We start from the raw sequence: 20,234 nt of genomic DNA on the forward strand, positions 1-20,234 counted from the left end.
CCACAGGGGTCTGTTTTGGGATCGTTTCTGTTCAATATCTTTATATGTGATTTAAATGATGGCATAGAGAGTATGATTATTAAGTTTGCTGATGATACGAAGCTGGGAGGGGTTGCAACTGCTTTGGAGAATAGGATCATAATTCAAAATGATCTGGATAAACTGGAGAAATGGTCTGAGGTAAACAGGATGAAATTTAATAAGGACAAATGCAAAGTACTCCACTTAGGAAGGAACAATCTGTTTCACACGTACAGAATGGGACGTGACTGTCTAGGAAGGAGCACAGTGGAAAGGGATCTAGGGGTCATAGTGCACCACAAGCTAAATATGAGTCAACAGCATGACACTGTTGCAAAAAAAGCAACTGTGGTGTGGGGTACTATGTTCTCTCCACATTGAGAGTCTAATTGTGGGGCACTCTGCTCCCATTATGAAGGGAGCATGCCAGAGGCAGCATGCTGCCTTGCTGCTTCTCTTTTCACATGCCACGGTCGTGGGTTTCTGGTTTATCATTTCTCTGCCAAATTCATGCCCTGCGCTTCTCTCTGAGCCTTCTCACTCTGTATCCTGAGCAGGAAGAGAGCGGATGAGGATGCTGTTGGCATAACCTATGGCTCTTTAAAGGCATACACAGTGGAAATTCAAAACAACCAGGGAGAGAGCAAATCCAGTTCCTAGGTGTATGACTTGTTATAGGAAAGGGTGGTCCCAGGAGATATCAGGAAATATACCAACTTGCCTTCAAGTTGCCTTGATGTCTCCATTAATGTTGTTTTCATTGCTTCCGTGCTTGGATTCATGTCTCTGTTGTGCCTTTGTTTTCTATTGCAATGCAAGGATCCTGTTTGGGACGGGACACCTGGCCTACTAGCTTCCTCCTCCCACCTGCAGAGCCAGGTACAGTGCTCCTAGTTGGGAATGAGGAAAGAAGAGAGATGGGGGCTGGACCAGAATCACTCTGGGTACCAGTTTGTCTTTTACCATCTGGGTTAGGCCAGGCAAGGTTTCCTCACGGTCCCCTGCTCCCTCAGGTTGTCTTAAAGTGCCAATAGCAAAGCCTGACTGGTCTGAAGCAGGTCTCCTTCAAACACCCACACAAGCATAGAAGTCGCCCTGCTGGATCAATCTAGTCTGGCATCTTGTCTTGGGCCGGGGCAGTTTCCTGACATGATTTCCGACATGCACCATGTCTAGCCAGTCATGCAATTCTGTATTTGTCCCCCAGGTGGTGATCAAAAGATTTAAGTCATCATAAGCAAAACTGTCCCTCGTTTTGGCTCTGTTCTGCAAGATTTCACGATGAAAGGAACTTACCGTGTTAAAGCTGCCCATTGTATTTATGGAGTAACTAACTGCACTTCGACTGTGACTCTAGACCAGTGATCTTCCAAAGCCAGACTCTGACATGCATGGGGACTGCTCCTCAGTCCCTGTGTTTGAATCCCCTGCTGACATGGCCAGGCCTAGTTTTGCTTTTTCCTTACACAGGCGGCCTCCGTCCAGTCATTATGTCCATGAAGCCACTAGTTTGAATATTTAGCAAAAATAAATATAGTGTAGTGCAGGCAAAAGCCTGCATCAGTAGTAATTGGAGCTCCACTTCTCTGCTGTTCATCACAGTCCCAGTGAAGTTCTGATGTTCCAAAGTACATGGGCAGTACCAGAGGGGCAATTCTACCCCCACGTAGCAGGTATGTTACATTCGAACCGGTTCTTGGCAGTTGCCTGCATGGTCTGACTCATCTTCTTGCTCACTTTGGGGGCAGTGCACATACAAAGCGATTGCATCTCAGGCGTGGTCGATGGATCTCCCGTGCACTCTATCACATCTCAATGCCCATATCGTGTCTGAGGTGCCTGCTGGTGGCCACTGTCTTGTGGAGAAGTAACCTCACCTGCAACCACAGCAAGGACGCAGAGGCCTCTGCTCCAAGCTCCCCTGCCAAGTTGCCTCAGGCAGAGGTAGAGGTCACTTCAAAGCAAAAGCCTCCCGCTCCCATTCCAATGACAGACTCCTGATACATCCAGTGAATGGTTCATAGGAGCTGAGAGTCACCTTGCCGTCCATGCGGCCACAGGGGTGGCCATCAGGAGAAGGGACATTGCTGCCCTTTAAGACTCTTTCAGTTCGTGGGGCCTTTTGCTGGAAAACCCTGTGATGCTATCTGCCCGCCTGGCCTCCCAAGAATGCTGCTGTGCATGTGCAGCTGGCAAGAAAAGAGGAGCCCCGATGAAGATCTCTCTGCCCTAGTCTGCTCACTTTCCCTCTTGCATGCCCCTTGGGATGGACTCAGTGGAACAGAACACCCAACTTTGGTCCAGTGGGGCCTTTGGGCCCTGCGCTTAGGAGGGGCTTTGCCAAATGGTGGTTGCTGTGGAAAAAGGTTTGTGTACAGGAGATCACGCTCCTTTCCCGTTCCACATTCGCCTCCCCTGCAACAGACATCAGGACCCCTCTGTGTAGGAAAGACAACTGCCTGCTTCTTTCACTCTTTTCCATACCTTGTGCTGGGGCAAATTGGACTAGGGTAATTTCTAGCAAACTCCTTCACCCCGCCTGCCTGTTTACAGTTTAGAGTCTTTGCATTACTGGGGAGAAGGCAACTCCCTCGACCCAGCCCTGAGCTGCTCCAACTCCCTCTCCTGGGGCTTCGAGAGCCTTCATATGCAATCACTGGGGAAGCAGCAAAGGAACCCATGTTCTCTCACTCATGCAAGAGGTCGCTGCCCCTCCCGGGAATGCTGCCTGCTAGATCCCTGCTCCACATTGCCCCGGCATGAAGGCTATAAAGAAACTCAAGCACTCTTCATGTGCCATTCTCATGTGACTTTTTTGTACCTATGTATGAAAGATCTAAACTAATATTGCTGTAAAGATACAAATTAATATAGCATATTATATAAAGATATATGTATATAAAGGGTTCTGTATATTGCATAGAGCAGTGTATAAAATGGATGTAGAAGTATGCTTGGTGTGTGTGCCTGCCCCAAGCTTGGTTTGGGAAAATGGGGGAGCTATATAGTTAGGCTGTTGGGATATTCTAAAGGACTGTGAGCAAGGATGGCAGAGTTGGGAGAAAATAACCCTGTCTTTCTTGCCAAGCCTCAGGGAACAACCAGATACTGCTCCATTGTTAAGGCTGCTTGGGGGGTTCTGTGACAAGATGTGAGGCTACATCTGGAGTATTGCATCCAATTCTGGGCCCCCCACTATAGAAAAGTCGTGGGTGCATTGGAGAGGGTCCAGCGGAGGGCAACCAAAATGATGAGGGGGCTGGAGCACATGACCTACTAGGAGAGGCTGAGGGATTTGGGCTTATTTAGTCTACAGAAGAGAAGAGTGAGGGGGGATTTGATAGCAGCCTTCAACTTCCTGAAGGGGGGTTCCAAAGAGGATGGAGAGAGGCTGGTCTCAGTGGTGACAGATGGCAGAGCAATGAGGAGCAATGGTCTCAAGTTACACTAGGGGAGGTCTAGGTTGGATATTAGGAAAAACTATTGCCCTAGGAGCATGGTGGAATCTCCATCCCTAGAGGTTTGTAAGTGTCCACTTGACTAAGCCCCGGCTGGGATGATGTAGTTGGGGTTGGCCCCGCTTTGGGCAGGGGGCTGGACTTGATGACTTCCTGAGGGCTCTTCCAGCGCTAGGATCCTATGAGACATTCAGATGTTGCTGAGATCAACCCCTGAGGTCATGTATCTCCCCTTCATAGACCCCGGGTTCTGTATCTTTCCCTCCATGGAGCTCTAGACTCCTATTTCCTCTTCTCCTTGGGCCCTACATGTCCTTTCCTGTTCTCAATCCCTGCACCCACTCTGACCTCTAAGCCTTGTCCCTCCCCCTGAAAATCCCAACCTCTCTGTGTCCCTGGGCAGCTCAACATAGATCATAAAGGAGAATCCTGGTAGCAACAGGAAATTCCATGATCAAAATGAGAAAATGCAACCTCTTTGTCTTCCTCCTAATAAGGCGTTGACTAAGAACATAAGGGTAGCAGGGTGTTTGCTGCTCGTGACTGTCAGCGGTCTGAAATCAACATACGGAGAAATGGGGCTAACATGAGCAAGGGTGATAGAGTAAAAGAAACAGCTCTTTTTGGGTAAAGGAGCGCAGCAGGGAAGAAAGTGTGAAAATCCACCCTTGGGGCAGAATGCTGGAAAGATGCCGTCAGAAAGAGGCCATAATCTTTCTGCAAAAGAAACATGCAAGGAAGCTTCCCAGAGGTCTGAGGCGTAAAAGCTCTTCGAGGCAAAGGATTTATCTTAATCCATGCTTGTAAAGCTGTGTGTGAATGTAAAACGCTGCTCACATTTTTATGAATAATAATAGTAGACCTCTCTTGGCAATGGAAAATGACCAAAGGAACCAGACAACAATACACAGATAAGGAGACTATGGGGAGCAATCTGGATAAGATGCAGCATAAAGGAGTTAGGGAAGGGGTGGGCAATAATTTTTTGCCAAGGGCCACTTCAGAAATTTTTTAAATGGCCCCAGACTGCACCAGAAGGGGCGGGGCCTCAAGCAGAAGGGGTGGGGTCAGGCTACTTCCCTGCTTCCCCACCCATAGACCATGATTGGCCTTTGCTGCCCCCCAGAGGTTCCCCCTAGGTACCCATGCCCCTGGTGGTGGGAGGAGTCTTCTGCCCCCAGGCCAATCAGGGCTTGGGGGTGGGGGAATGCACAAAGTCTCCTTCCGCCCTGCCAGGAGCCGCGTGTTCCTGGCAGGGCGGAGGAAACTTCATGCGCTTGCCTCCTCCCCCAGGTCCTAATTGGCTTGGAGGCAGGGGAGCAGCAGGGCCTCCGCAGGCCAGATCAACGCATCTGGCAGGCCTCATTCGGCCCGCGGCAGCCCTTTTGCCCCGGTTTAGGGGAACAGGAGCCATGGACAGATGTTAAGAAATACATGGCAGAGGGAAGGAGTGCTAGAAAGAAAATAGCCTAGACTAGATGTCCCTCATGGTCTCTTTTAACCCTATGACTCTGTGATTCATAAACCAAGTGAAATAATTTCCTGATTATGATGACTATTCCCAAGTGAAACCCCGATATGTCGGGGGAATTAATAACAACTCCTAAAATGGCAGAACAGACTCTCTGGATGTGAAACATCTTACATTGTTAAGGGAACTAGCTGATGAAGCACTGACAATTATTTTTGAAAAGTCAGGGAGTACTGTGCAGGCACGAGAACTGGAGAAGCAAATGCGATGACTGATCTTCTACAAAGTAAAAAAAAAAAGAAAAGAAAAGACATCTAGCAATTACCATCTGGTACGTAATTTCTATTCCTAAACGAGAATGAGAGCCAATCTGTTGGGGTTATCCAGGCAATGATGGTTTGAACGGACTCCAGGACAAATCACACCAAACAATCTTGATCATGGTTAATCAGATTCCAAAACTGGCAGACAAAGTCACAACCTGTGTCTTTGTATCATGCTTAGGACTTTTTACTAAATCATCTGGGAGAGTATTTTTCAGTCTTTGAAAAAGTTTGTTCAGATGATCTCAGCTGGCAGGCCTGCAAGCAGACTAGAGCTGTTCTAAGTGGTTGTATGTCAAGTGGGGAGCAAAGTATGATCTAGATGGTACTTGGTCCTGCCGTGAGGGCAGGGGACTGGACTCGATGACCTCTCGAGGTCCCTTCCAGTTCTAGTGTTCTGTGATTCTGTGAAGTGCTAATGGGATGCTCAAAGAACCATTGGCTAGGCCCAGTTTTATGTCGGATCTCATCTGGGCAGAAGGGATCGACACATTATTTTAAATGGGTGGCATTGGAGGAAGGTAGATGAATGACATAGGATGCCTTGTCCAACCCAGTTATGTAGCATTACCCTGAGCAGTGTGGCTTTTAAACTGGAAGGGGTGCCAGTGCCACATCAGTGGAGTAATATCTGCTGAGTAAAGTAATTCTCTCCTGCAGCAGGTGGCACTGTCCCCCCTTGCATTCAGCCTCGCTCTTCCTATTGCAGAATCCCCACTTCCTGGGAGTTTCAGGCTCCCTCCTGCTCTGAGCCAACCCAGCACTCTGCTCCTGGGGGACATGTCCTGGGGAAAGTTCTCTGGTGGCTTGCTGGAGTAGTTCCCTGACCAGTGCGCCTGCATCGGGCACTTGTATCTTGCACGAGGGCGTTGCAAGGTATCCTGTAGATATAATGACAGGACTATTTTATAGAGAAGATGCAGCATAAAGGAGTTAGGGAAGGGGTGGGCAACAATTTTTTGCCAGGGGCCACTTCAGAAGTTTTTTAAATGGCCCCAGGCTGCACCAGAATGGGCGGGGCCTCAAGCAGAAGGGGCGGGGTCAGAATACTTCCCTGCTTCCCCACCCCCAGACCATGATTGGTCTGGGGGTGGGGGAGTGCCTTTGCCCCTGGTGGTGGGAGGAGACTTTGTGCGCTCCCTCTTCTGCCCCCAGGCCAAGCAGGGCTCCTTGCAGGGTGGATGAAATTTCACCGGCTCCCCGCCCCCCACCTCCCAGCCAGTCAGGGCTGGGGGGTGGGGGAGCACGCAAAGTCTCTGTCCGCCCTGCCATGAGCTGCACGCTTTGGACAGCGTGGAGGAATCTTCATGTGCTTCTCCTCACCCCCAGACCCTAACTGGCCGGGGGGCGGGGGAGCGGCAGGGTCTCTAAGGGCCGGATTCAGCCCATGGAGGCTGGGCTTGAGTTACGGATGCCTGGGGTGGGGTGGGGGGGCTTTGAAGCCCGAGCTTGACTTCAAAGCTCTGCCGACCCAGCTGGTTTTGGAACTAGGAGTGCCAGATGGTTTCAACAAAAACACCGGACACACCTGACATGACATCACAATCGACATCCCAGCTTATTTAGAAAATTGATATTTTCTCATTTCTATTTTCTCAATTTGTTTCCCGAACAGAAAGCTCAAATACTGGCCTGTCTGGTTCAAAACTGGACACCTGGCAACCCTATTTGGAGCACTAATATGAGCCCTGCTGGCCCAAGTGTGTCATCCTGAGCTGTGAGTCTAGCTTCTGTGGGCTACCTAGCCATGTCCAGCGCACCCCAGTGGGCTGAGCACTAGATGGGGACTCTGGAGGCATGGGTTCTAATCCTCTTCCTCCTGGTTGACTCCTTCTTTTCTAGTGCCTACAGTACAGTCAGGTGTGACCTACCTGATCTGGCTAGTAGTGGAGCCACAAAGGTATGCTGTATCGAGGCAGGAACTTAGTGCCTGTGGGCTGCTGGCTTTTAAGCTGGCTCCCCGTGCATGCTGCCCCCTGTGCTGCTATGTCTGTATCAGAAGCACCAGCGCCCACCTGCCTCCTCTGTGTAAACATGTAACTGCCCAAAAAAATCCAGTGGTTACACGTTTACACAAATAATTTGTGTTTGTGGTTACATGTTTACACAAACAGTTTAACATCCCTAACTCTCACTCTCACAGATGCCTTCTGTGCCTCTGTGCCCCGTCTGCCTAGTTGGAATGTGAGCTCTTAGGGGCAAGGGCTGATAGGTATTCAGCGCAGAGAGGCCCTGGTCTCAGTTGGGGCTCTTGCAATAGAAACAGGAGCAGCACTTGCTTCCTCCTTTGAACGCATCCACCCTACTAGACCTTCCGTTTAGGTATATTTAGAGATTAGGTCAATTAAAGCTATTTTAACTTATTGTTATGGCTCCCTATGAGCCCTAGACAGCTGGACAGATGGCAATTGTGGATAGGCGTGATGCACAGAACACTTCCGGTGCGGTTTTGGTTCCATCTGAACACAAAGGGAAGTCACCTGCCACGCCGGGATGGACGTTTCAGAAGAGGCTGGTACATCACTTGCTTCTCTATGTTTTGAAAGGAACAAAGAACTGTGCCTTTTCGGTGTGACTCAGCTCCCACTGAAGTCAATGAGCCCCACTGACTTCAGAGGTGGTCAGGAGAGCCCTTTTAAGCATGGCGTCCTGCGGGGCAGAGTTTTGCAACTCCATCGCTCAGGTGGTCTGCTGGGTAGAACGAGGCGCTGTGGAAACTGCAGCTCGTGTGTGAGGCCTGAACGTTATGAAGGTGGCTAATAGTTTTTATGTGGAGGGGATGTCACCGGGCAGTGGAACAAGGTGAGCATGTAGGGGTTGGATGATTGGGCTTTGTGTCTTACAGCAGAAGGGGAGGGCATTTGTGGACTGCATGTAGGGGATACAATTAGTCCTTGGTGGTCTCTTGACTACACAGGGTAGGTAGGGAGAGAAGGGCCTGGTCTTTGGTGTATAAGATGGGCTGGACGAGAGATGTTGCAGCTAGCTCATAGAGGTGGCTGATGGAGTAGACTGGCTTGTAGGTGGGTGTATCGAGGGTTTCTGATAGCACACCGTTAAGGGCCAAGGTAGAGGAGCGCTAGCTACATTGTCTCACTCTATTGGCATGGGAGGGCTTCTATTGGAAATGAAGAAAGGGAGGGAAGATGGGTGAAACGACATCCCAGAGACAGAGGGGTTGGATTGGGGATGCAGGGGCCAGGTCCGCATTGAAGCGTATGGACTCTTAGCCTGCTTTCTGTAACTGGGCTGTCCTAAGGAGGTCCCGTTTGTTGGTCTTACAGGGGTTGGCCTGGCCACCCTTCTGTCACTAGGACTGTGTGGGAACCGGCAGGAGGAAGTGTTGGAGCAGCACAGGGGACAGTGTCAGTCGCTCCTAGGTCATTGGCCTTGTTGGCTTTCACACAGTCTAGTAAGCAATGATTACAGCACAGTTGATGTAAGGGCCGTCCCAGGTTATCTTCATCCTGCCCCGTGGGAACAGCCCATCTCCACGCAATGGAGAGAGGGGAAAAAAGCCACCCATAACCCACCGCCTCATGAGAGCCCCCCGCTGGTGCCCGCAAGGCAGCTCCATTCATTTTCACTCCAAGTCTGTGCCTCTCCCACGGCGCTGTCACAGCCCGTCAACTGCTGAGGGGCCTGCGGGTCCCGCAGAATGAACCTGTGCTAAGGGCTGGACAAGAGGATCCCTGAGGAATCTCTTCCATTTGTGGGACTCATGAACGTTAAGCATAAGCACCCGCCTGGCATCACGGGGCAACAGGAGCTCACACCGGCCAAAGGGTACGGCCTGCAGTCACTGCACAAGTTCTCCCCCCAGGGGCGACCAGATGGCAAGTCTGGACAACTGGGTTGGGGTGTGTGTGTGTGTCAGGGGCGGGGGACAGGCACCTATGTCAGACAAAGCCCCAGGTATCAGGACTGTGCTAATAAAATCGGGACATCTGGTCAGCTTAGAGCACACTCCTCTCTTGCCATATTCCTTGGTCTTTCTCAGTATCTTTCTGTTCATATCATTTCTGCCCTTCAAGACGCTCTCTGCATGGCCTTCTCCATGGGTCTCTCCCCTCGTGGGCACTCCGATGAGACTCGCCAGGCAGCCTTATAAAATTAAACCAAGTTGGATTTAGTTCTCTTCCTCCCTGCCCCCATGTCTCTCTCTCTCTCTGTGTGGGTCTCTCTCCGGTTGCCTGATAGCTTTTATCTCTCTGTTATAGCATCTCTTGGCCTCAAACACTGCTGCAATTCTTCCCTCTGTCAGCGAGTGTGGTTATTATGGGAGTGCCTGGCCAGCTGTGCAGAACCCTGCCATTTTATAATGGAAGTTGTGCAGCCACCTAAACAAAACCCTGCTTGCTTGAGCTGCCTCTCCCTCGGGCGCCAGGCAAACTGGGACTCCACAGTATCTCTTCAGCCTTCACCCCAGCCCCTTAATGAAACTCGGGACCCCCCCACCTCCCAATGAGCAGCATTTGTCTTGAGATCACAGTGCAAATCGCATCCCTCTCGTCGCCCGGTTTGGTGTGTAGCCTCACTCCAATCACCGAAGGAGAACAGACTCACTCCATTCACCAGCAGTCCCCAGACACCCTTAGCGACCACAGCGATGGACCCCCCGGACATTTGCCTTTGGTGCCAGTAGTAATCCAAGCCAGGGACAGTGTCCCTCAGCACTCGGAATGGCTTGTTGCCATAAAGTCATCAGCATCGCTCTTCACCCTCCATGACAGAGGGCCCATGTGGACGTGCCATCTGAAAACACACGCCCACGTGTGAGCCTCTCAATGACCCACACCTGACTCGGCACACGGGTGAATGTCTCTAGCACGGATGGGACAGGCAGGCATACTTGGGTCTTTCCCCCGGGGTGGTCTGTGGGGATGTGGAGCGCCCGTGTGCTGCGAGTGAAAGGCCATCGGTGTAGGGCACCTCGCTGGTTAGATCTCACTCCCCTCCCTGGAACCCCCGTCCCGCGCTGGCTGAGACGGAAGCAGAATCGGGCTTATTCTGTTATCTCTTCTCAGCAAGGGAACTGCGCCGATCAATCGCCCATTGGTTACTCATTAACCACAAAGGCCTGGCCCCGAGATGGCAAAAATGATGCCATTGATTTAAAAGAAATAAAGGAAGGCTGCACATCGGAGCCTGTCCCTCGTGCTGGGGCTGTGGGGAAGTGTCCCTGAAGGGGGGCTAGTCTGAGGGGGGTGGCTACAGGACGGAGATGCAGGAGCAGCAGTTTAGGGTCCCGTGGGGCTGTAAGATAACTTGGGGGGGGGAGGCGGAGTGTGGGTCTTGGAACAGAGGCTCCAGGTAGCACACTGGCGCAGATTAATGGTGACAAATAGGAAGTGCCTGGTATTATTCACGACATAATTACTGTCTGCTACCGTACGGACCCCACCCAGGAAGTGAAAGGGGCAAGACGGCTCTGGGACTAGAATAATTCATCATTGCTCCTCCACACTGAGGCCCCAGGCCCTTCCTGTGGCCCCCAACACACCTAACGGCTGACTGGAATGAACTTGCAAGACTTCCAAAATGGCAGCCGCTCTTGCAGGGGCGAGCCCATCCCTTCATTTGTCCTTCTCCCGCCTCTTATTGCTAAACAGTTGTTGGCTGAGCTTTCTGTATACACCGGTGTGGCAAATCAGAAGTGAATTCACACTGCCGTGGCTCTTGTGGGTCATGCGGGTGGCGAGTTTGGCTCCTGAACCACCCAGGTCTGAGTGTCACTGCTCGAGGCGGCCCTAAGTGTTCACGGGTGTGGAACATGCCTGTTCGTAGGGGCGAGCCCCTCTTGAGGGGTGAGCCAAAGGGCTTGTTGTGATTGGGATCCAAGGTGTGTTTTGGAAGGGGATCGCTCCTGCGTGCTGACTAGCACGTTCTGAGGCATGTTGGACGTGCCCACGTCTTCAGCTTGGGCTGCCTCCTGCGCGCACTGAAGTGGCCTCACCTGCCTCAGGGTTTTAGAATGTGCTAGTTGCCGGGGTCTGACGGGGTAGCCCCCCTCCAGGCGCACTTTTGCACGTGCGTGTGGAAGTGGGTGAGTTCACGCTCATGCTTTGCTCTTGCTGGGGTGAGTTCCCTACTCCAGCCCAGCGCCTGGGAACGCTGCCTCTTCTGCACTCCCGGGGCTCCCCTGTGCCAGGCAACGGTCTGACGAGCTGTCCTGGCTGCAGACGCCAAGGCAATATCTTCAGTCGTGAGGACTTAGTGGGAGGTTCTGATTGTCAAGGCTGAGACCTTGAATGGGTGCCGGTGTCAGGGCAAAGAGATCACCTGGTGGGTCTGCTCTGGGGTCTGTGCTGCTCCACAGTCAGGCTGTTGGTGTTGTACCAGCTTTTTCAGTCACTCCGTTCCTAGAGCATTCCCATCAAACCCATCACTAATACAGAGCCGAGGCTGATCCCGGGACACACGTCAGAGTCCAGGGCATAAGCAGGTGCGGACAATGCCAACGCCCAGTTCGGTTCATGGGAGTCTTTCCCATGACTTGGTCCAGATTCTGTCTCTGCCTATCATGTTAAACAGGCCCCCACACTCTCAGGGTGTGTCTAGACTACAGAGTTTTGTCGACAAAAGTGGACTTTTGTCGACAAAACTATACCTGCGTCTACACTGCCGCTGAGTTCTGTCGACATAACGTTGACAGAACTCAGCAGTTTTGTCGATGCTGGTAAACCTCATTTTACGAGGCATAACGTCTTCTGTCGACAGAGTCTCTGTCGACAGAAGGTGTTATTGCCTGTAAACTGTCCTTTGCGTCTACACTACCATGTCGACAAAGCAGCTTGCTTTGTCAACAGAACTGAATGTAGTGTAGACGCTCTTTGTCGACAGAAGTTTTGTCGACAGTATCTGTCGACAAAAGCCTGTAGTCTAGACATACCCACAATAGACCACAGCAACGTCCTCGCAAGAGATAACCGCAGGGCCCGTCCAACACCCGATCAGCCTTTCTTACCCACCCCGAGTGCGCCACACAACATAGGTCAAGCTGCAGCGTCACAGGGCGCTTCTGCTCTCTGATCACTCCCATGTCAATTGGTTCCCCTGGAAAAAGTTGAGGGAGGGGTAATTAGACAATCAGCCTGGCTGGTCTAAAGGGCCCATTGCCCCATCAGCCCAAGGCAGCTAAGAAGGAAGAGAGGAGACCAGGGCTTGCTGAGTTGAGTAACGTGGAGGTCTCGAGGGAGGGGGGCCAGTCTCTGTCCCCCGTGGGTCTTGGGAGAGGGCCATAAGTGCTGGTGGCACTGTCAGCAGACTGCTGCACGGGGATTGTTGGAGCAATGGAGGAGGGAGCTGAAAATAAAAGGACACGGGGAAGACACAATGGCTGGGGCCCAGGCAGCTCCTATGGGGGTAGGGTGGGGAGCGGAGCCACACCCAGTGAGGCGCAGTCCTGCTGCTTTCAACAGCTTTCCCCGAAACCACCCGATTAGTCACCTGACAAGGGGGAACTCTGTTCCGCCTGCAGCCTGCTGACGGGTGAGCACAGCGCTGGTCTGGCACCCGCTCTGGGTCGGCCCTGCACACAGACCCGTCACGTAGACAGTCACGCGTGGGTCACTGGCACGGTCGCCACGCCCCTTGCTCCCAGCGCACAGACAGGACCACCGCGACCCTCACGCCTTGTTCACCAGCAGGAGATGCCAGGTGCCTCTGGGGTCCCTTACCCACATCCGTACTGCTTGGCTTAGTGACTCCGATTCCTCTGGCCTTGCCGACCCCTTTCAGCTGGAAATAGGCCGGCACACCCCATAGGCTGCTGTTCTAGCTTAGGGCACCCCACCTTGAGGTCAGTGACCTCAACAGCCTGGTACCCAAAGGGATCCCCTTTAGCTACTCTATGGGCAATGAGGCTCCTGTCCGGATTTGGTGCCAAGACAGAGAGAGGAAATGGGCCCCAGGGCTTGGATGCTCTAGCTCTGTCGGAAAGTCCTGGCCGTTCACTGGGTGCTGTTGAATTATTTTTGGTTGTACTGCTGGACTTTGAGATTCAGAGCTGAAGGGAACAGCACCCACACCTTGGGTGAGTAATCCCCCCCCTTTCCTGGCTGGCACTCAGAATCAATGTGCCCGACATAGAGGGAGCAGTGTTTACAGACAACGTGACCTAGAGGAAATGAGGAAGGGAGCGTGTGTATGTGAGAGAGGGAGGGAGAAGGATGATGGAGAAGGACGCAGTCTGCACGAGAGAGCACGATGGAGGAAAACAACCGGAGGGTGAAAAAGAGCAAACAACATGCCATGAAGGAGGCTCCGGCGAAGAGCAAAGAGAGGCACCCACTGGGCTGACCCTACTTTCTGATCCCATTATTGGATCCTCACAGAGAGTACTTTCTAAGTTACCGTGATGGATTAAAGCAGCACTGTTTAATTTCACAAGGTTCAAAATCTCCAAGAGCTCGTTTGTTAATCACACACTAGCCCCTATGCAAGGGAGAGTCGTGGCTTGTTCTGGACACGACTGTTCTTCCTCCTTTCCACAGCGGCTAAATCTGGGCATATCCCTCACCCTCTGCAGGACTCATAGGATCCTAGGGCTGGAAGAGCCCTCAGGACGTCATCAAGTCCAGCCCCCTGCCCAAAGCAGGGCCAACCCCAACTAAACCATCCCAGCCAGGGCTTTGTTGAGTCTGGCCTTAAACACCTCTAGGGATGGAGATTCCACCCCTCCCTAGGGAACCCCTCCCAGCACTTCACCATCCTCCTAGGGAAATAGTGTTTTGCTAATATCCAACCTAGACCTCCCCCACGGCAACTTGAGACCATTGCTCCTCATTCTGCCATCTGTCACCACTGAGACCAGCCTCTCTCCATCCTCTTTGGAACCCCCTTCAGGAAGTTGAAGGCTGCTATCAAATCCCCCCTCACTCTTCGCTTCTATAGATGAAATAAGCCCAAATCCCTCACCTCTCCTCATAAGTTATTTGTGTTGCCTTCCGCTGGACTTTCTCCAATGCATCCATGTTCTTTCTGTAATGGGGGCCCCCCGGAATTGAATGCACTACTCCAGATGTGGCCTCACCAGTGCCAAATAAAGGAGAATAATAATTTCCTTAGATCTGTTGGCAATGCTCTTAATGCGTCCCAATATGCCACTAGCCTTCTTGGCTACAAGGGCACACTGTAGACTCATATCCAGCTTCTCATCCACTGTAATCCATAGGTCTGTTTCTGCCAAACTGCTGCCCAGCCAACTGGTCCCCAGCCTGTAACAATGCTTGGGATTCTTCCACCCCAAGTGAAGGACTCTGCACTTGTCCTTATTGAACCTCATCAGATTTCTTTTGGCTCAATCCTCCAATTTGTCTAGGTCACTCTGGACCCTATGCTTGCCCTCCAGAGTGTCTATCTCTCCCCCTAGCTTAGTGTCATCTGCAGACTTGCTGAGGGTACAATCCATCCCCTCACCCAGGTCATAAATAAAGATGTTGAACAAAACCGGCCCTAGAACCGACCCTTGGGGCACCTCGTCTGACACCAGCTGCCAACCAGCCATAGAGCCGTTGAGCACTGCCCATTGGGCCTCATGATCTAGCCAGCTTTCTGTCCACCTTACAGTCCATTTATCCATAACATAAGAATGCAGGAATGGCCACACTGAGTCAGACCAAAGCTCCACCTAGCCCAGTGTCCTGTTTGCCGACAGCGGCCAGATGCCCCAGAGGGAGTGAACACAAGAGGGAATCACATGATCCCTCCCCTGTCGCCCATTCCCAGTCTGACAAACAGAGGCTAGGGACACCATTCCTACCCAGCCCAGCTAATAGCCATTGATGGACCTAACCGTCATGAAGTATCCAATTCGTACTCCCCTAACTTGCTGGCAAGAAGACTATGGGAGACTGTATCAAAAGCTTTGCTAAAGCACAACCCATCTCCTACCTTTCATCAGATCCAGAGAGAGCCAGAAGCAGCAGCAGTTCCTTTTCAGACCAGGGGCCGTGATCAAGGCCCGTGGGCAATTCTGGAATATAAATATCCATGATGTAGGAGAAGGTGAGTGAGGGAACGAACAGCTCGCCTGTTTCAGGAAATGCTGGGAGAAGAGTGAATGTGGGTAAAAACACGAGTAAGACTGAAGCTGGCACAGAACTGGGACTCAGTCTGTGGCATTAAAACCAGGTCTCCTTTCTGTGCAAAGCTGGGATATCACTTCATCAGTCCTTTGCCTTAGTTCCCCAATTGTCCCTGGAGGGATAACACCACTCTAGCTTAAGGGCAAAATCCATTTGTGACTGCGAGATGCTCCCCACAAATTGGTGATGATGAGGATCATATAATGCACTGATAAACACAACTGTTGGGTTCCCAGAGACCATCACGATAAGCTCTGTACAAATACCTGGCGAGGCTGATATGATTGCCCAAAGTCACCAAATTATTCCATGAATTATTTCTAAGTCACTGGCCTTATGCTAACACTGGAGAGCAGTCACCAGAAACCAGCATTTCCAGGGTACAGGCTGTAGGCACACTCAGAAGCTACTGAGCAGAAGGACACTTAGCCAGGGGTTAAGAGTTACTCTCTGTTACGGCTCCAGTAGTTAACAGGACACTCTCAAAGGGCCTTTTGTCATTCTTAAAATCTCCTCCCTGTGTGTAGTAGGCAGGGTGGCTCATAACGGTGTCGGGGGACATACCTGTGTATTCTGGTAGTGGTAGGGGGCACTGCACACTGTTGCTGGAAAGATGTGTATGGGAGCTGTGCAGTGCGCACTGCCGGGCGGTGGCGTTTCTCGAGGGTGTGCGGTGCGCACTGCCGGGTGGTGGCGTTTCTCGAGGGCGTGCGGTGCGCACTGCTGGGCGGTGGCGTTTCTTGAGGGCGTGCGGTGCGCACTGCCGGGCGGTGGCGTTTCTCGAGGGTGTGCGGTGCGCACTGCCGGGCTGAGGCGTTTCTCGAGGGTGTGCGGTGCGCACTGCCGGGCTGAGGCGTTTCTCGAGGGTGTGCGGTGCGCACTGCCGGGCTGAGGCGTTTCTCGAGGGTGTGCGGTGCGCACTGCCGGGCTGAGGCGTTTCTCGAGAGTGTGCGGTGCGCACTGCCGGGCTGAGGCGTTTCTCGAGGGTGTGCGGTGCGCACTGCTGGGCTGTTGCGTTTCTCGAGGGCGTGCGGTGCGCACTGCCGGGCGGTGGCGTTTCTCGAGGGTGTGCGGTGCGCATTGCCGGGCTGAGGCGTTTCTCGAGGGTGTGCGGTGCGCACTGCCGGGCGGTGGCGTTTCTCGAGGGTGTGCGGTGCGCACTGCTGGGCTGTTGTGTTTCTCGAGGGTGTGCGGTGCGCACTGCCGGGCGGTGGCGTTTCTCGAGGGCGTGCGGTGCGCACTGCCGGGCGGTGGCGTTTCTCGAGGGCGTGCGGTGCGCACTGCCGGGCGGTGGCGTTTCTCGAGGGTGTGTGGTGCGCACTGCCGGGCGGTGGCGTTTCTCGAGGGCGTGCGGTGCGCACTGCCGGGCGGTGGCGTTTCTCGAGGGTGTGCGGTGCGCACTGCCGGGCGGTGGCGTTTCTGAAGGGCGTGCGGTGCGCACTGCCGGGCGGTGGCGTTTCTCGAGGAGGCTGGACAGTACACACTGTGGGTCTGTAGTTTCTTCATCTAATGTTTGCTCACGTCCATTAAACTTAGGGGTGTGTGTTCCCCACATGCACCTGTGCCAGAAGTTTTCCTGAACTGGCTCCAGCGCCCCCTAGAGTGGCGTGCACATGCCGTGCTATACAGGCTGCTGCTGGGCTTCCTCTCCTCTCAGTTCCTGTAACAGGGTTCAAAAAAGAGCTAGATAAATCCATGGAGGTTAGGTCCATCAATGGCTATTAGCCAGGATGGGCATGGAGTGGTGTCCCTAGCCTCTGTTTGTCATAAGCTAGGAATGGGTGTCAGGGGAGAGATCTCTTGATGATTGCCTCTTCTGTTCACTCCCTCTGGCCGTGTCTACACTAGGAAACTATTTCAAAATTACTAAATTCGACTTAATAACTCCCGATTTGTCCACACTACAGGGAAGCCTCGAAATTAGCCCGAGGCAGGCTCCCATTCACGTGGACATGCTGCCTCGGATGTAGAGCCCCCAGAAGCTCTGGGGAGTAATGAATTTGAATTACTCTAGGAAGTAATTATTTCAAAATAGCAGCACCGGAGCGTCCAGTCTACCACTATTTCAAAATAACTATTTTGGAATGAGCGTGACTCCTGAGGAAAAGCAGGAGTACAGATTTGGAATTCCGGTGCCCGTTGTTTTGAAATAACGGGGCTGGTAGTATGGACACGCTATTTGTAAATTCGACCTGGGGGGAGGGGGTATTTTGAAATAAAGTCCTAGTGTAGACCAGGGCTGTGGGGCATCTGGCATTGGCCACTGTCGGAAGACAGGACACTGGGCTAGATGGACCTTTTATCTGACCTAGTATGGCCGTTCTTATGGTGGTGGAGCCACCAAGAGCACCAGGGCCAAACAGCTGCAACCCCCAGGGATAAAGACTCTTAAAAGGCTTGATCTGTTTGGACATATATTTCATTCCTCCTCCAGCCTTCAGGTCCACGTGGCCAACCACCAAGCCCTGATAGCCCACCTGAGCACGTGGCAGGCAACGCTCAAGTTTGAGTCTGCCTTGCCTGAGGCTCCCAGGAAGGAATTTCAGGCCCTCAGCCGCAAGGAAGCCTCCGTAGCCAGAGCTGTGCTTCAGGCAGCTTCTGACGTGGCGAACTCTGTGGCCTATACCGTGGCATTTGGGATCTCCGTGGACAGGGTGTCTTGGCTGCTCCCCTAGGGACTCTCCGTGGAGGCGCTGCAATCAATTCAAGACCCCCCCCTTGGACGGGCTCGCCCTGTTTGCTGAGCACCCAGTCATGGGATAAAAGACTCTCGTACTTCCCTAAAACGCTGGACTTGTACATCCCCGGGCCCATGAGGAACAAAAATCCAAGCTGCAGCCCCGTCAGTCCCAGGGATGCCATTCCCATCAGCAGCCGGCTCAGGGGAAATTGAAGAGCTAGACGGGGAGGCCAAGTAAACAATTCCAGCCGCTTCCTCATTCCAGCTCCTCCTGTGCCAAACCAGTGGGCAAATGTTCCCTTTGAGGGGGCTCTGAAGGACGATGTATCACTCAGTTCCCTGGCTCCTTCCCTTTTATTTTCCAACCATTTACACCCTTCCAGCCTCCTTGGAGTGGGAAAGGTTCCTCGCAGCGGCAGATCTCATCACAGCGGTGTCTATGGCCCCACCAACCACTGCCAAGGTCTGTCTTCATGTCCTGGGTCACATGGCACCTACATGATGCCACCATGCCAGACTCAGGCTGCGCCCTCTCCATCAAGGGCTGGCGTCAGTATACTCCCCTTCCAGGCACCCCACGGCTGGGTAGAGGGGGTGTTATCTCAGTCTCCCTGTGTGATGTGGGGAGGAGGCATATGGGGGGCAGTCATATGGCCGGTGTCCCCACATGGTCTTCTTTACCAGTCACCCCTGGCTCGGGCAGTGTTGGGCACTGACAACTTGCAAGCCTCACACCTATCCTGCAGGGTCCTTATTCCAAGAATTCAGTTCATTACATCTTTAGCTAAATCCCCTGCACACAGCTCTTTCTCCTGGTCTTCCTTCAAAGGCCCCTCACCTAGGACAAGAGGACAATTCAGTTTCCCTCTTCACTGAGGGTACGTCTACCCAGCAGCGTTATTTCGGAATGACTGACGTTATTCCGAAATAACATAATCCACGTCGACACTGCATGCGGTTATTTCTACATAATGGGGAGAACCTTGACTGAAGCATGTGCCAGGCCCCGATGCTTCAGCTGGAGGAGGTAGACCAAAATAGTTGGTAAAGGGGCCTCAGCAGGGGAAACCCCTTTCTGTGTGGCCCACAGAGAGAGAACTTAGTCCACTTCGCCGTGTATGTCTGCCTGATTGTCGGCTTTCCCGGAGAACTTGTGGTACCCTCTGCAAGCGGGATTGCTCCTCCCAGTTCAGCCATGAAGCAGCCACGCCAGTGAAATGGAGAGACATTAGGTTGGGGAGCAGAAGGTGGCCACGCCACTGGAACAGCAAGTCCAGTCGAATCAGCAGGAGCTATGGAAGCAGCGCAAGGTGCATCAGAGTTCCGAAATGATGCTGGTGCAGACTTTTGGTCCAACCTAGTATGGCTGTTCGTATGTTCCTAAGGATGATTCGTTGAGCCCCGTTCTGCAGGACCTTGCCCATGAGGGGAATTGGAGGAAAAGTGTAGGAAAAACCCTCCCATCCGGGGAAGGAGAAAGGCGTCTGAGAGGGACCCTTTCTCTAGACCTCACCTGGAGCAGAAACTTTGGCATTTCCTGTTCTGCCTAGTGGCAAACCAGTCCTCCTGGAAGCAAATGGAAACCACCCCGGGGTGGTAAGAAGAGCTGGTTGGTGATGGCTTTCCTGACCCCTGGAAGGTGACGCACCTCCAAACGGATGTTATGGAGGATGCAGAAGTCCGGGCAGAGCCCTGGGGAGTGAGCCCCTCTCTGCCTGTTGATGTAGGACATTGTGGCTGAGTGGTCCGTGAGGTGAGACAGGAAGACCCTGCACTGCCCTGAGCTCCTTGGCATATATATGGAGGCCTGTCTCTTTATATGGAGGTCACCCCACACCTGATGTCTGCAGGCTGCGCCGATGAGCGCTCCAACCCGGGTCTGAGGCTTCGGACGCCCGCTTGGCCGAATGCAGACGGCCCAAAATGGAACTCCTGCCATGACGCTTCCCTGGTCGGTCTACCACGGCAGCGAGTGAAGGACCTTTGCTGGCATGGTCACAGCTGGGGTCAAGCTACAGAGGGAAATGGAGCAACATGGCTCTGCTTCTTGCTGGTGAGTGCGGGGGATGGTCTGGGTCTCCTGAGAGATGTGCCAGCAGCCAGAGCCGGTTTGCTCTGCATCACCCCCCCCCATGGCTATCGGTGAATGTGGGGAGGAACCGATCCCTCCTATGGGCATCAGCCCCTCCCCCC

General features: G+C 52.8%; 1 protein-coding gene across 1 annotated transcript in view; it reads left to right on the forward strand.

The window, feature by feature from the left end:
- The window catches only part of DAGLA (diacylglycerol lipase alpha), a 169,882-nt gene extending 166,910 nt beyond the window's left edge, over window positions 1-2,972 (forward strand). The window contains exon 21 of the transcript XR_012903704.2: window positions 1,229-2,972. The gene's annotated coding sequence lies outside the window, so the exon portion shown is untranslated. The remainder of the gene's footprint in view (window positions 1-1,228) is intronic.
- The last annotated feature ends 17,262 nt before the right edge of the window (window positions 2,973-20,234 follow it).

This window comes from Pelodiscus sinensis, chromosome 5 (assembly GCF_052426305.1).
Source record: "Pelodiscus sinensis isolate ZL-2025 chromosome 5, ASM5242630v1, whole genome shotgun sequence".
Taxonomy (NCBI): domain Eukaryota; kingdom Metazoa; phylum Chordata; order Testudines; family Trionychidae; genus Pelodiscus; species Pelodiscus sinensis.